Source organism: Trichosurus vulpecula, chromosome 1 (assembly GCF_011100635.1).
Source record: "Trichosurus vulpecula isolate mTriVul1 chromosome 1, mTriVul1.pri, whole genome shotgun sequence".
Lineage (NCBI taxonomy): Eukaryota > Metazoa > Chordata > Mammalia > Diprotodontia > Phalangeridae > Trichosurus > Trichosurus vulpecula.
In genome coordinates, this window is record NC_050573.1 from 335796509 (window position 1) to 335809175 (window position 12667).

Consider the following 12667-nt stretch of genomic DNA (forward strand, 5'->3'; position numbering starts at 1 on the left):
GGTTGATTTTACCTCTCAGGGTATCATTTTCTCTCTTTAGATTCTGTATCTCCATAGCCATTTCGCCAATCTTATTCTTTAGGGACTTTTCCATTTTTTCCATGTTTTCTTTTACCTCCCTAATTTGGTTTTTAAAATCCTCCTTTAGCTCTTCCAGCAATGCTTTTTGGGCTGGAGACCAGTTCACATTACCTTTTGAGGTATCAGACACGTCTATAGTGTCATTACCATCCTCTTCTGTATTGGTATTTTGATCCTGCTTGTCTCCACAAAAAGAATCTATTGTCCTCGGTTTTTTTGTGTTCTTCTTCATGTTGGTTTGCCTTTTGCTGGCTTTACCCCGAATTTCTAGCTTTGGGCTCTCTGTCCCAGCTTTCTTATTCTGGGGCTTGTGAGTCTAGAATTATAACCTTCAGTTTCCTGAGGTGTGGGGAAGGGGTCTGGCTCCCTGGCGTCTCACTCCCTATGGGTGCTCTCCAGCACTTGCTTTTCAGCAATGGTCTCAGCTGTTTGTTGTTTGAGCTGATGACTGGCGCTTCCACTGGGGGAGCAAGATTACGTCTGGGCTCCCGGTGTTGACCCCTGCCCACTCTGCCCCTCTGGGACTAATGAGCTTCTAGTATTTGTCCTGTGAGGCACCACTACTTTCTCCTCTGTTTCAGTTCTCTTTTTTTTTTTTCCCGAGGAATTCTCTGGGTGAGGGAGGGAGGGATTAGAGCCTTTTAGCTGGCCATTGAGTCTTCCGGAAGTTCAAGAAGCCGAGTTCCTGGGTTTTGCAAGCGTCAGGAGTGGGTGTTTTCACGGCCGGTGGCGTTGCGCTGCCTCTTGTGGCTCCCACAGACTGCCGTCCTGTGTTGGGAGTCCTGGGGATCTCTGCCGGTTTTGGGTGCCCAGCTTTCTCCCCGTCTGTCTCCCATTCAGATTTCCCTGCCGGCCACTTCCGCTTTGGTCTGGAGCAGCTCCGCAGCCGAGCACTCTCCGAGCCTACAGGATCGTGTCTTCAGCCTTTCAAACTCTCCCGGCTTGGAAATTGGCCCCATGCAGACTGCTCCCGGTTTCTGACTCTCTCAAATCTGCTCAAATTCACTTTTTTTACGGGAATCTGACAGACCTTGTGAGAGAGCTCCGGTAAGACGCTGCCTTCATGCGGCCGTCTTGGCTCCTTGTATTATTTCTTGCATTATGGTGTTCAGCTTTTTTTTTTTTTTTGACCTTTCATGGTCTTCTGGGAGACCTATAATCCAGTAGAGCAATATGTTTGGGTTGTATGGAGATCATGCTTTATTTTAATGCCATTGCTCTTTGCTTCTCTTTTTTCATACTGTCCTTTACTGCCATGTATTTGAATTCCCAAAAAGTTATCCTTTCTTTTGTTTCATTGGTAAGACTCGCCAGTGTAGATTTTTTTTATTTTTCTAACCTGCCAATTATTTCTGCTGTACTACCAATAAATTCTACTTTCATGGTTTCTATTTCTCTTTTAAACCATTGAGGAGCATCTTGCTTTGGTTTCATGCTCTCTTGGGAATCCCTCAAGTCCTCTGCTTCATCGGGTATTGATTTATTTTCCTTTGTCTTACAATGTTTATCCATATATGCCTCAACTCTTTTTACTTGATCATGAAATCATATTTTTCTTCTGTTATTAGTAACTTGGTTTATTTGTTTAGGCCAAAGGTCTTTGAGTTTTCTTCCTTCTGAGATCTTTGGTGATTTCAGCCCCTTGCTACCTTTATTTTCCCCTTTTCTCACTTTCTGACTCCCTCCCATTTGATGGCAGTTTCCCTGAGAATTGAATCTCAAAGATGTCTCAACCTCCTCCTGCTCTGGGCAATTCACACACTTTATTCTCTGCCCAAAGTGATTTGGGGTGGGGGAGAGGGGTGTGTATGGACAGAACTGGCTCCTGAGTCTAGCTGGATATTGTTTTTTTTTTCCTTCAGGTTAGGTAGATTGCCAACAGCCTTCTTTTTCCTCTCTACCCCCCAAATACATACCCTGCTCTCCTTTCCTCAGTTCTCTGTTCCATCAGTACAGGGCATTGCCATGCTGCTTTTAATAACCTGTAATAAATCTGCCCTTTGGAGTTTGGATCTCAGTGGCACTGAGAGGAGAAGGTATGGAGGTGGGGTGAGGGAGGTTGTACAGTTTGATTCTGTTAAAAGCTAGTTCCCTCTGTTCCTCCTCTCTTGGTCTGACTTCTGTTGTGGTACAGAGAGCAGTGCCATACTACTGCGGCCGCTCGAGCAAACTTCCACCTTTTTTTAAAAGCTATTGCACTGAGGGATAAAGGAGGAAGAGACAGGATCAGGATATAGAGTTGGATTCTGTTTCAAGTGTGTGGGCCATTTTGCACAGCTAGAATGCCTGGAGCTTAGAGCGTCGTGGGGAAGGAGAACTGAGTTATAAACATGCCTTAGGGGTTAGGGATTATTCTTGTCCTGTTACATTAATTCACTGAGTTTTTACTTTGGATTCTTAGTGTCTTAGATCATGGAGAAAGATGAAATTGCTTTATATCTAGCCTATAATTCTTATTTTGGAGTTGTTTAAGAGTTTCTGGAAATGAAAAAAAATAGTCCTCTATTTTGTTGGTCATATGACCGCAGAATTCTGGGCCTTACTTTTCAATTCAATTAAACAAGTATTTATTGAATCCCTGTTATGTGGCAAGAACTGTGCTTAGCAGTAGGCATTGGGGAGGGGGGGGGAATGAAATAGTCCCTGACTCAGGGAACTTACATTCTATATTTATAATATTTAAAATAAAGTGCTTGTGATAGATTATCTCTAAGGTTTTTATCTAGGTCTTAAATTCTTTGATCCTTGTTGAGGTCAGTGGAAATACAGTATCTGGATTTGGAATAGAAGTCTTTTATTGAGAAGCACCTAAGGGCCCCTGGGACAAATCTACTGGCCTATCTTATCAATGCTTTTTATATTCCCCATAAAAACAACAAAACATTTAAATTAAACAAACATTTACATTGAAAGTTAAATTAAAACATCATTTGCAATTTAAAGCATTTAATTTTTAAGTTAAAATTTAAAGTAAAACAAAAAGTAAGTAAGGATCTCAGAATAACTGTTTTAAGAGCTAAGGGGGTTCCAGAGGCCATGTAGTCCAACCACCTCATTTTATAAATGAGGAAGGTGAGGGTCAAGAGAGGTTAAATGACTTTCCCAAAGGAGAATTACGATAGAAGAAGCAGCTAAACAAGGTCTAATGCTACAATAAAAAGTTAAAAGCTATAAAAGTTGATGTTACTGTCTGGCAATCTAAAATAACTTAAAGAATAACAATGGATTGCTTAGAGGACACAGAAAATATAATTCTTCATAAAATGGAACTACATAAAGGACAGATTAAAGTAAAAATCCTCAGATGGAAAGTTAGGCACCTGACCTTTGGCTTATACTAGATATTTCCACTATTTTTTTTAATATGAACAAGGAGGCAAGATGGCGGCTGGTAAGCACAGACTAGAGTGAGCTCCGCACCCGAGTCCCTTCAAAAACCTATAAAAATGGCTCTGAACCAATTCTAGAACGGCAGAACCCACAGAACAGCAGAGGGAAGCAGGGCTCCAGCCCAGGACAGCCTGGATGGTCTCTGGGTGAGGTCTATTCCACACGGAGCTGGGAGCTGGGAGCTGGGAACGGAGTGGAGCAGAGCCCAGCCTGAGCGGCGTGGACGATCCAGACCAGAAGCCGGGCAGACGGGACCCTAGCGCCCTGAATATGTGAGCTGCGGCAGTTACCAGACCCCTCGACCCACAAACACCAAAGACTGCGGAGAAGGTTAGTGGGAAAAGCTGCAGGAGTGGAAGGAGTTCGCAGTTCGGCTTCCAGCCCCGGGGGCAGCGGAGGTGGGGCAGCTACAGCTGTTGTTACTTCCGGCTCCAGGCCCACCTGGTGGGAGGAATTAAGTGGCGGATCACAGCAGGGGTGCACAGCCTGCCGAAGATCTGAGCCCAGTCTGGACTGGGGGTCCTTGGGGAAGGAGGAGTGCGGCTCTGACAGAGCTGGCACCTCGCCCCCAAACGTAGAACATAGAACTCTGTAATCTACAAGCAGTCATACCCCACTGAAAAACTCAAGGGTCAAGTTAGTTGTTTGGGAATATGGCCAGGACGCGAAAACGCGCCCAGATTCAGTCTCAGACTTTGGATTCTTTCTTTGGTGACAAAGAAGACCAAAACATACAGCCTAAAGAAGTCAATAAAGTGCAAGAGCCTACACCAAAAGCCTCCAAGAAAAACATGAACTGGCCCCAGGCCATAGAAGAACTCAAAAAGGATTTGGAAAAGCAAGTTAGAGAAGTAGAGGAAAAATTGGGAAGAGAAATGAGAAGGATGCGAGAAAACCATGAAAAACAAGTCAATGACTTGCTAAAGGAGACCCAAAAAAATACTGAAAAATACACTGAAGAAAACAACACCTTAAAAAACAGACTAACTCAAATGGCAAAAGAGCTCCAAAAAGCCAATGAGGAGAAGAATTCCTTGAAAGGCAGAATTAGCCAAATGGAAAAGGAGGTCCAAAAGACCACTGAAGAAAATACTACTTTAAAAATTAGATTGGAGCAAGTGGAAGCTAGTGACTTTATGAGAAATCAGGATATTATAAAACAGAACCAGAGGCATGAAAAAATGGAAGACAATGTGAAATATCTCCTTGGAAAAACCACTGACCTGGAAAATAGATCCAGGAGAGATAATTTAAAAATTATTGGACTACCTGAAAGCCATGATCAAAAAAAGAGCCTAGATACCATCTTACAGGAAATTATCAAGGAGAACTGCCCTGATATTCTAGAGCCACAGGGCAAAATAGAAATTGAAAGAATCCATCGATCGCCTCCTCAAATAGATCCCAAAAAGAAATCTCCTAGGAATATTGTTGCCAAGTTCCAGAGCTCCCAGATCAAGGAGAAAATACTGCAAGCAGCCAGAAAGAAACAATTTGAGTATTGTGGAAACCCAATCAGAATAACCCAAGATCTGGCAGCTTCTACATTAAGAGATCGAAGGGCTTGGAATGCGATATTCCGGAGGTCAATGGAGCTAGGATTAAAACCAAGAATCACCTACCCAGCAAAACTGAGTATCATGTTCCAAGGCAAAATATGGAGTTTCAATAAAATAGAGGACTTTCAAGCTTTCTCAATGAAAAGACCAGAACTGAATAGAAAATTTGACTTTCAAACACAAGAATCAAGAGAAGCATGAAAAGGTAATCAAGAAACGGAAATTGCAAGGGACTTACTAAAGTTGAACTGTTTTGTTTACATTCCTACATGGAAAGATGATGAGTATGATTCATGAGACCTCAGTATTAGGGTAGTTGAAGGGAATATGCATATATATGTGTATATATGTATATATGTGTATATGTTTATGTATATGTATGTATAAGTGAATATGTATGTATATATCTATGGGTATATGTATGTGTATATATATGTGTTTATATATATATGTATATATATATATATATGTAAAAGAGAGAGAGCAGACACAGGGTGAGTTGAAGATGAAGGGAAGAGATCTAAAAGAAATAAAATGAAATTAAGGGATGAGAGAGTAACATACTGAGAGAGGGAGATAGCGAGAGATAGAATGGGGTGGATTGTCTCGCATAAAGGTGGTAAGAGGAAGCAGTTCTATGGGAGAAGGGGAGAGGGCAGGTGAGGGGGGAATGAGTGAACCTTGCTCTCATCAGATTTGGCCTGAGGGGGAATACCATACATACTCAGTTGGGTATCATCGTACCCCACAGGAAAGAAGAGGGAGGAAGATAAAAAAAAAAAATAAAAGGCGTGGGGATGATGGAGGGGAGGGCAGATGGGGGTGGAGGTAATCAAAACAAACACTTTGGAAAGGGGACAGGGTCAAGGGAGAAAATGCAATAAAGCGGGATGGGTTGGGAAGGAGCAAAATGTAGTTAGCCTTTCACAACATGAGTATTGTGGAAGGGTTATACATAATAATACATGTGTGGCCTAGGTTGAATTGCTCAACTTCTTAGGGAGGGTGGGTGGGAAGGGAAGAGGGGAGAGAATTAGGAACTCAAAGTTTTAAAATCAGATGTTCAAAAACAAAAAAAGTTTTTGTATGCAACTAAAAAATAAGATACACAGGCAATGGGGCATAGAAATTTATCTTGCCCTACAAGAAAGGAAGGGAAAAGGGGATGAGAGGGGAGGGGGGTGATAGAGGGGAGGGCCGACTGGGGAACAGGGCAACCAGAATATAAGCCATCTTGGAGTGGGGGGGAGGGTAGAAATGGGGAGAAAAGTTGTAATTCAAAATGTTGTGAAAATCAATGCTGAAAACCAAATATGTTAAATAAATAAATTGCATTAAAAAAAATAAAAAAGAAAACTCCAAAAAAAAAATATGAACAAGGAGGCTTCAACTTTAGGTTTGTAGGGAAAATAAGTCCAGTCCGGGGGTTACATATGGTGTAAAGAACATGTAATTTAAAGTCATGACATTTGGATTCAAAATTCTAGTTCCACTAATTAATACTTGTGTGACCTTAGGCAAGTAACTAAATTAATAGACCCTCAGTTTCCCTATCTACAAAATTTGAGGGTCGGTCATAGGTTCATAGAACATATGTTCTTAATTTTCTGTTATGGACTTCTTCAGAGGTCTAGTAAAACCTAAGGACCCTTTCTTTCTCAGAAGAATGCATCAAAAAATGCACAAAATAAAACATATTATATTATGATGGAAACAATTTCTGAGTAATTAATCATTTTATTAATCATTCTAGTGGATAATTAACAAAAGGGGTCAGTGACATTGTTGAATGCCAAAGACCCCTCAGGAAAACCACTCCACACTTATGTGCCCTTGGAAGAGTGGGCGTTTCTGAGGGTGGCAATCAACTCTGATTGGTTAACAGTTAATGAGAAGAATAAACATTATAACAAAAAGTGGACCCATTCTAATGAGAGTCTGGGAGACTTGACTTTGATCACTCAGTCTTGAACAAAGAGATTTATTTATCTCTTCAGGTAATCTACCTAGGTAATCTGGACAAAAGGAGGTTAATTTCTGCTCAGACCTGGCTGAATGGACCACAATGAGCCAGAATCCACTTTAGATTCAATTCTTTGTAAAGTTCTCTAGGTGGATAGGGCAACAATTTCACTTAGATATGATGTAAGAGAGCTAAATTTTGGGGCTAGGTCAGAGGTTTCTTAAAAGGAAAAAACTCTAAATCTCTCCAATAATTGCTTATTTAATAGTCAAAATGTATCTGTCTGTCTATCTCTCTATCTGTCTGTCCGTCTCTGTCTATCCACCCATTCATCTATCCATCCCTTCATCTATCCATCCATTCATCTATCTATCTATCTATCTATCTATCTCTATTTGTCTGTCTATCTATCTGTCTGTCTGTCCATCTGTCTCTATCTGTCTATCTATCTATCTATCTATCTATCTATCCTAAAAACAAATTCATAAGACCTGATGTTAAGAAACCTTGGACTAGACACATGCTAAGGTCCCTTCTAGCTCTGATTCCTATGTTCTTATGACATGGCCCCATAACACTTCAGGAACCCATTTCATCCTGTGTGCCTTTTGTCCATGTCCTCCTGAAAGTCCTCCATAACTAGAGGACTCACTCAATGTACTGTGAACCTTCCTCTAGCTCTCTTGATGGTACCAATGCATTGTCCATCTACTGTCCCCTCACTTTGTCTACATGACTGGCCACTTCCTTTGCAGGTTGTGCATCTTGTGGGCATCTTGTACAAATACAGTTCATCCTTCATATTTTGCTACAGTCTATTCATTCCCTCTAAGTTTATGCAACTTGAAAACCTTGGCAAAATATCATAATAAATAAATAAAATTTAAAAGCCTTTATCCTCCTGAACGTATTGAGTTTGTCATAATTGTTTCATTGACTGCAGTTTAGAAGTCCAAGGAGTTCTGTTTGATTCCTGACTCCGAACCTGTCTGTGTGACAATGGAAAATTACACCTTCTCCTGCCAGTTTCCTCATCTATCAAATGGATATTATTAGTGTACAGAAAAGACAAAACTAACTGAATTTTTAGGTCTAATTCTTCCATCTTCCACAAGCTGTCTATGACCTAGCTATGGCTTATCCTTCTGCCTAGAACTCCTTCCCTCTTGTTCCATCCCTTTTCTGTGGTTCTTCATATCTAGAACATACTGGGAGCAGGATTCTTTCTTTCCCTATGAAATACTTGAGTGCTTCTGACCCTGAAACTGCTCTGATGAAGCTGGGAGGCTCAGTGAAAGCTTGGTGTAACCATGCACCAAATTCTAGAAGCATACTATCACAAGACCATCATGCCTGAAGCTCTCTGGTGACATCCCTGTTCGTAATGACACCTTGCCCTTCCTCACCCACACCTTGGATGCATCAGCTCTGGTCCCAGTGTGGAGGGCCAGCTGCTAATGAAGAGAGGAGGGAGAGTAGATGCTTCTTTATTGTTGTTGTTGTTTGTCCTTCATTCTAAAGAGGACCAATGACACCAGGAGGGTGACATCTTGACTTGCAAGTGAAGTGGATTTAAGTGGGGCAGAGCTGTGCAAAGTCATCAGCCTCATTCTTTCCCCCAGAGTCGCTGGAATCCAGTGGTAAGACATAGGTCAGGACCACTGGCTATGGCCCTGGATGCAGTGGGCCTTTTTTTCTGCTGCTTTAGTATTCTTTCCTTGTTTACCCTGACACATCCTCTATGTTTCATTATTTCCAGTTAAGCCATAGAGCCTTCCTTTAAATATACCAAACAAAAAAGCCTATTGCTTTCAGCCTTAACTGGTTCATCCAATTCTTCTGTGAAAACTTTTCAGTCCCAAATGGGATAAAAATACTTTATTGGCTATCTCATAAAGTTTCATGAGGAAATGTACTTAGTAAACTTTGAAGTGCTATATAAATGTGAATTATTACTATTAACACCTTTAATATTGACAAAGATTTGTTACAAATCCTCTCTCCCCCCTAAAGTTATTGGGCACATAAAAATGTACTGCCTCATAAGTGACTTGTGGAGGAGGGGGGCTTCCAACTGGGCCCAGACATCCCCAAATGCATACACCAGTGTGACTGCAGCCTTGCATCTCATGCTCTACTGCTCAGCTAGAAAGGAATTGTTGAAGCACAATTTGTATTTCTCTTCTGTTCTCTCAGGCGTTGCTTTCCTAGAATACTGGCTTATCCTGGTTATCTAGGACTCAGGATTTATGGGTTCTGTGTTCCAGAACAAAGTTGCCTTGGGATTTTTCAAACTGGTACAAAACACAGATTTCACTGTGACTACCATAGAAACAATATTTTGTTTGGCACGTGGGTGGTTTTTTGATATCATAAATAAATGCCTTCATCTTAGATCACAGCAATTAGAGACAGACTAAAGCCCTGCCCTCCTTTGGATGGGTTGTTTATCCCCTTTGGCATATTCTTAAGGCACTTCAATCATATTGGTCCAGTCAAGTGGAATTCTTTCTTGTCTCTATTCCAGTATCACTAGAATATATCTATTCTTTTTCTTTCTTTAGTTGGACAGGCAGGCAGGGAGGATTTTGGGGGGATTTGAAGTGAAAACAAGAGTAGAAATGATACTCAATATGTTCTTCAGCTATGTGGCCAAATGCTTCTCTCTTCACATTTTGGCTTGCGTATCAGGGCAATAGAGAGAGGGCTACGTGGTGTTGGAAAATCAGAAGACCCGGCACTTACTATCAGTGAAACCCTGGATACATCTTACCTTCCATCAGCTTCAGTGTCTTTCCTTACAAAATGGGCACAATCATATTTTCATTACTGACCTCACAGGGTTGGTAGGAGAGGAAGGTGCCTGCAAATATTAAAACTTCTACACAAAGAAATTTGCGCCTTGCCATGGTCTTGTAAAGTCAAATAAAGTGCCAAATTGACTCATTTCATCCACACCACTAAGAAGAGTTTGTTGAATGGTATCCAGGACCTAATAATCATATATATTTTATATACTCAAAGTCATCAGTGTCATCTATGAAGCTATTGACCTGCTACCTCACCTGGTCCTCTCTCATACCTGCAAATCAGAGAGCTTGGCTGGCAGTTTTTATCTTCTGGGTATGCAGGGTGGAGGCAGGCAGGAGATGGGGAAAGGCAGAGAGAGACAGCTCTCTGACCTGAGGTCAGTAAGTGCAGCCTCTGGCATAAAAGGGATTCTGTCACTCCAGGGTTTATGTCCCTTTTCTGACTTGCTCAAGATTGATGTATTCAAAGGTAGCAGCAGGGGGTCTGCTTGTCTTAGAATGGCACATTTGTAACAGGATTTTGTTGATCTCAGTGTAAACCTGGGCAGTCCTTCACTGCCACTCAGAGTGGCCATGTTTGAATAATTCCAATAACCTGGGTCTTGGGTACTTGCATAGTTTTTTTAAAAAATTTATGGAATAAAACAAGCATCTCCGTAACATAGTACAATAAAAAGATTGTATATGAAACTGTAAATCTACTATTCCTTTCAAATATACAAAATTACCATATAAATTTCTTTTTTTCCCTTTTTCTTTTTTCTTCCCTCCCTTCTCCCCACCCTAGAGATGTACCATTAGATACAAATAGGTAAGTATATGTATATGTATATGTATATGTATATGTATATGTATATGTATATGTGTACGTGTATGTGTATGTATATACATATGTCTATATACATATATATGCACACACATGTATATATGTATGTATGTATGAATATATAATTATTCTATACATTTAGTTATCGGTTCTATCTCTGGATGCAGATAGCATCTTTCTTCATATGTCCTTGAGAGTTAATTTGGGTATTTATGACAGACAAAATAAATTATTTACTCAAAGTCGTTCTTAAAACAATATTGTTGTTACTGTATGCGTGTTCTCCTGGTTCTCCTCATTTTGCTCTTCATTATTTCATGCAAGTCTTCCCATGTTTTTCTAAGATCATTGTGTTCATTGTTTCTTATAGCACAGTAGTATTCCCTCACGATCATATACTACAACTTGTTCAGCCATTCCCCAACTGATGGGCATCCACATGCCAGTATGGAGAAGACCAAGAGACAGACCAAGTCTGAGACTCAAGGGGATGGAAGCACATGTTTCCCTGTGCTATTTTTTTTTGTGTCAAGGCATCTACTACTAGTGATTTGCACACTATCAATGTAATGTCTTCTATAGTTTGCTGAAAGGTAGGTGTAAATGCTTCTGTTCCTTAAAATCCTAAACCAGACCTATCCTGGATTCCTTGCTGCTCAACTTTCAGTAGAAAAAGACATAAGTTTCAACCTACCCAGCTCCCTGAAATCAACACACAATCTTTGGAAGAATTTTTTTTTAAAAGCCTTTTTTTTTTAGCTAGTTTAGTTATTTTTCAGTCATGTTCAATTCTCTGTGGCCTCCACATGGGGTTTTCCTTGGCAAAGATACTGGAGTGGTTTGCCATTTCCTTCTCCAGCTTAGGAGGAAACTGAGACAAACAGGGTTAAGTGATTTGTGTAGGGTCACACAGCTAGTAAGTGTCTGAAGCCAAATTTGAACTCACATCCTCCTGACTCCAGGGCTGACTCTCTATCCACTGTGCCACTTAGTTGCCCCTGTTAATGAGCACTGAAGTTTAAACTCATAAATGAGGAAATTGCAAAGTGATAGAATTACCAAAGTCCTAATTCTTGACCCTTGCCTTATCTGTTAGAATAGGGAGAGGTTGGCCTAGGATTTTCTTAGCTTCCGTCCATTCCCCCCTCCCAACTCCCCATTCCTTCCAGATGTTGTCCCCTGAAGTTACACACCTCCAATCTGACTGGATTGTTTATCTAAATTCCTAAGGAGACTAACATTCTCCTTGCAAATTTCTTCATCCTTCTAGAGGCTTCCCAACCTGAGGTACTGGTATTAGTGTCTGATGCAAAGGTCGACACTTCTGCCTTCACCAAAGATTATTCGCCTGGGTTTCAGGTCATCTTGCAGGGATCTTGTAGATGTTTTCTTTACGCCCTCTGAAAGTCTTGACGTCTCTAATCCCTTTTGAAACCTTACCCTTGCCCTGGTTTCCTGGATTTGCAAAAATCATCCCTATTTGTTTTCCAAAGAATCATCTCCCAGCCTTCAGGCCTCTCTTTATTAGCCTTTCAGAAGCCTTGTCAGCTTTCCTGAAGGTTTTGCTGGCTCCAGTCCCAGGAGCTCCTAACTTGTCCTTGGATAAGGTCCTCTCTATCCTCAGTGGCTTTCCTGAAGCAAATTTCCCAGCCAGTTCTTGTCACGGCTTTTTCTCATTTGATGAAATCTAGATTCTTCACTTTTTACATTCTAGGCTAATTTTATTAAATCTTCTAAAATTAAATAATTAAATATTTAGGTCTGTGTTAGGGTTGAAAATCCATAGAGGGAGGACTGTGGGTGGTCCTAGTAGCTTTTCAGACAGCTGTTCCCTTTCACTGATTACCCTGGGGGCTCCCAAGGAAGTGAGTTGTGGTGAGTTGTAGAGAGTGAGGGAAGTGTGTAAGCATCTTTGCCTGAGAATGGAGGGTGTGAATGACTACTGACTAGGTGAGGATGACTTCAGGATCTTGCACCAGCCTCTTACCTTCCTTAAGTGTGCGGGTCCTAAAGAGTTTTGGAAAATGGGGAGTGTGGC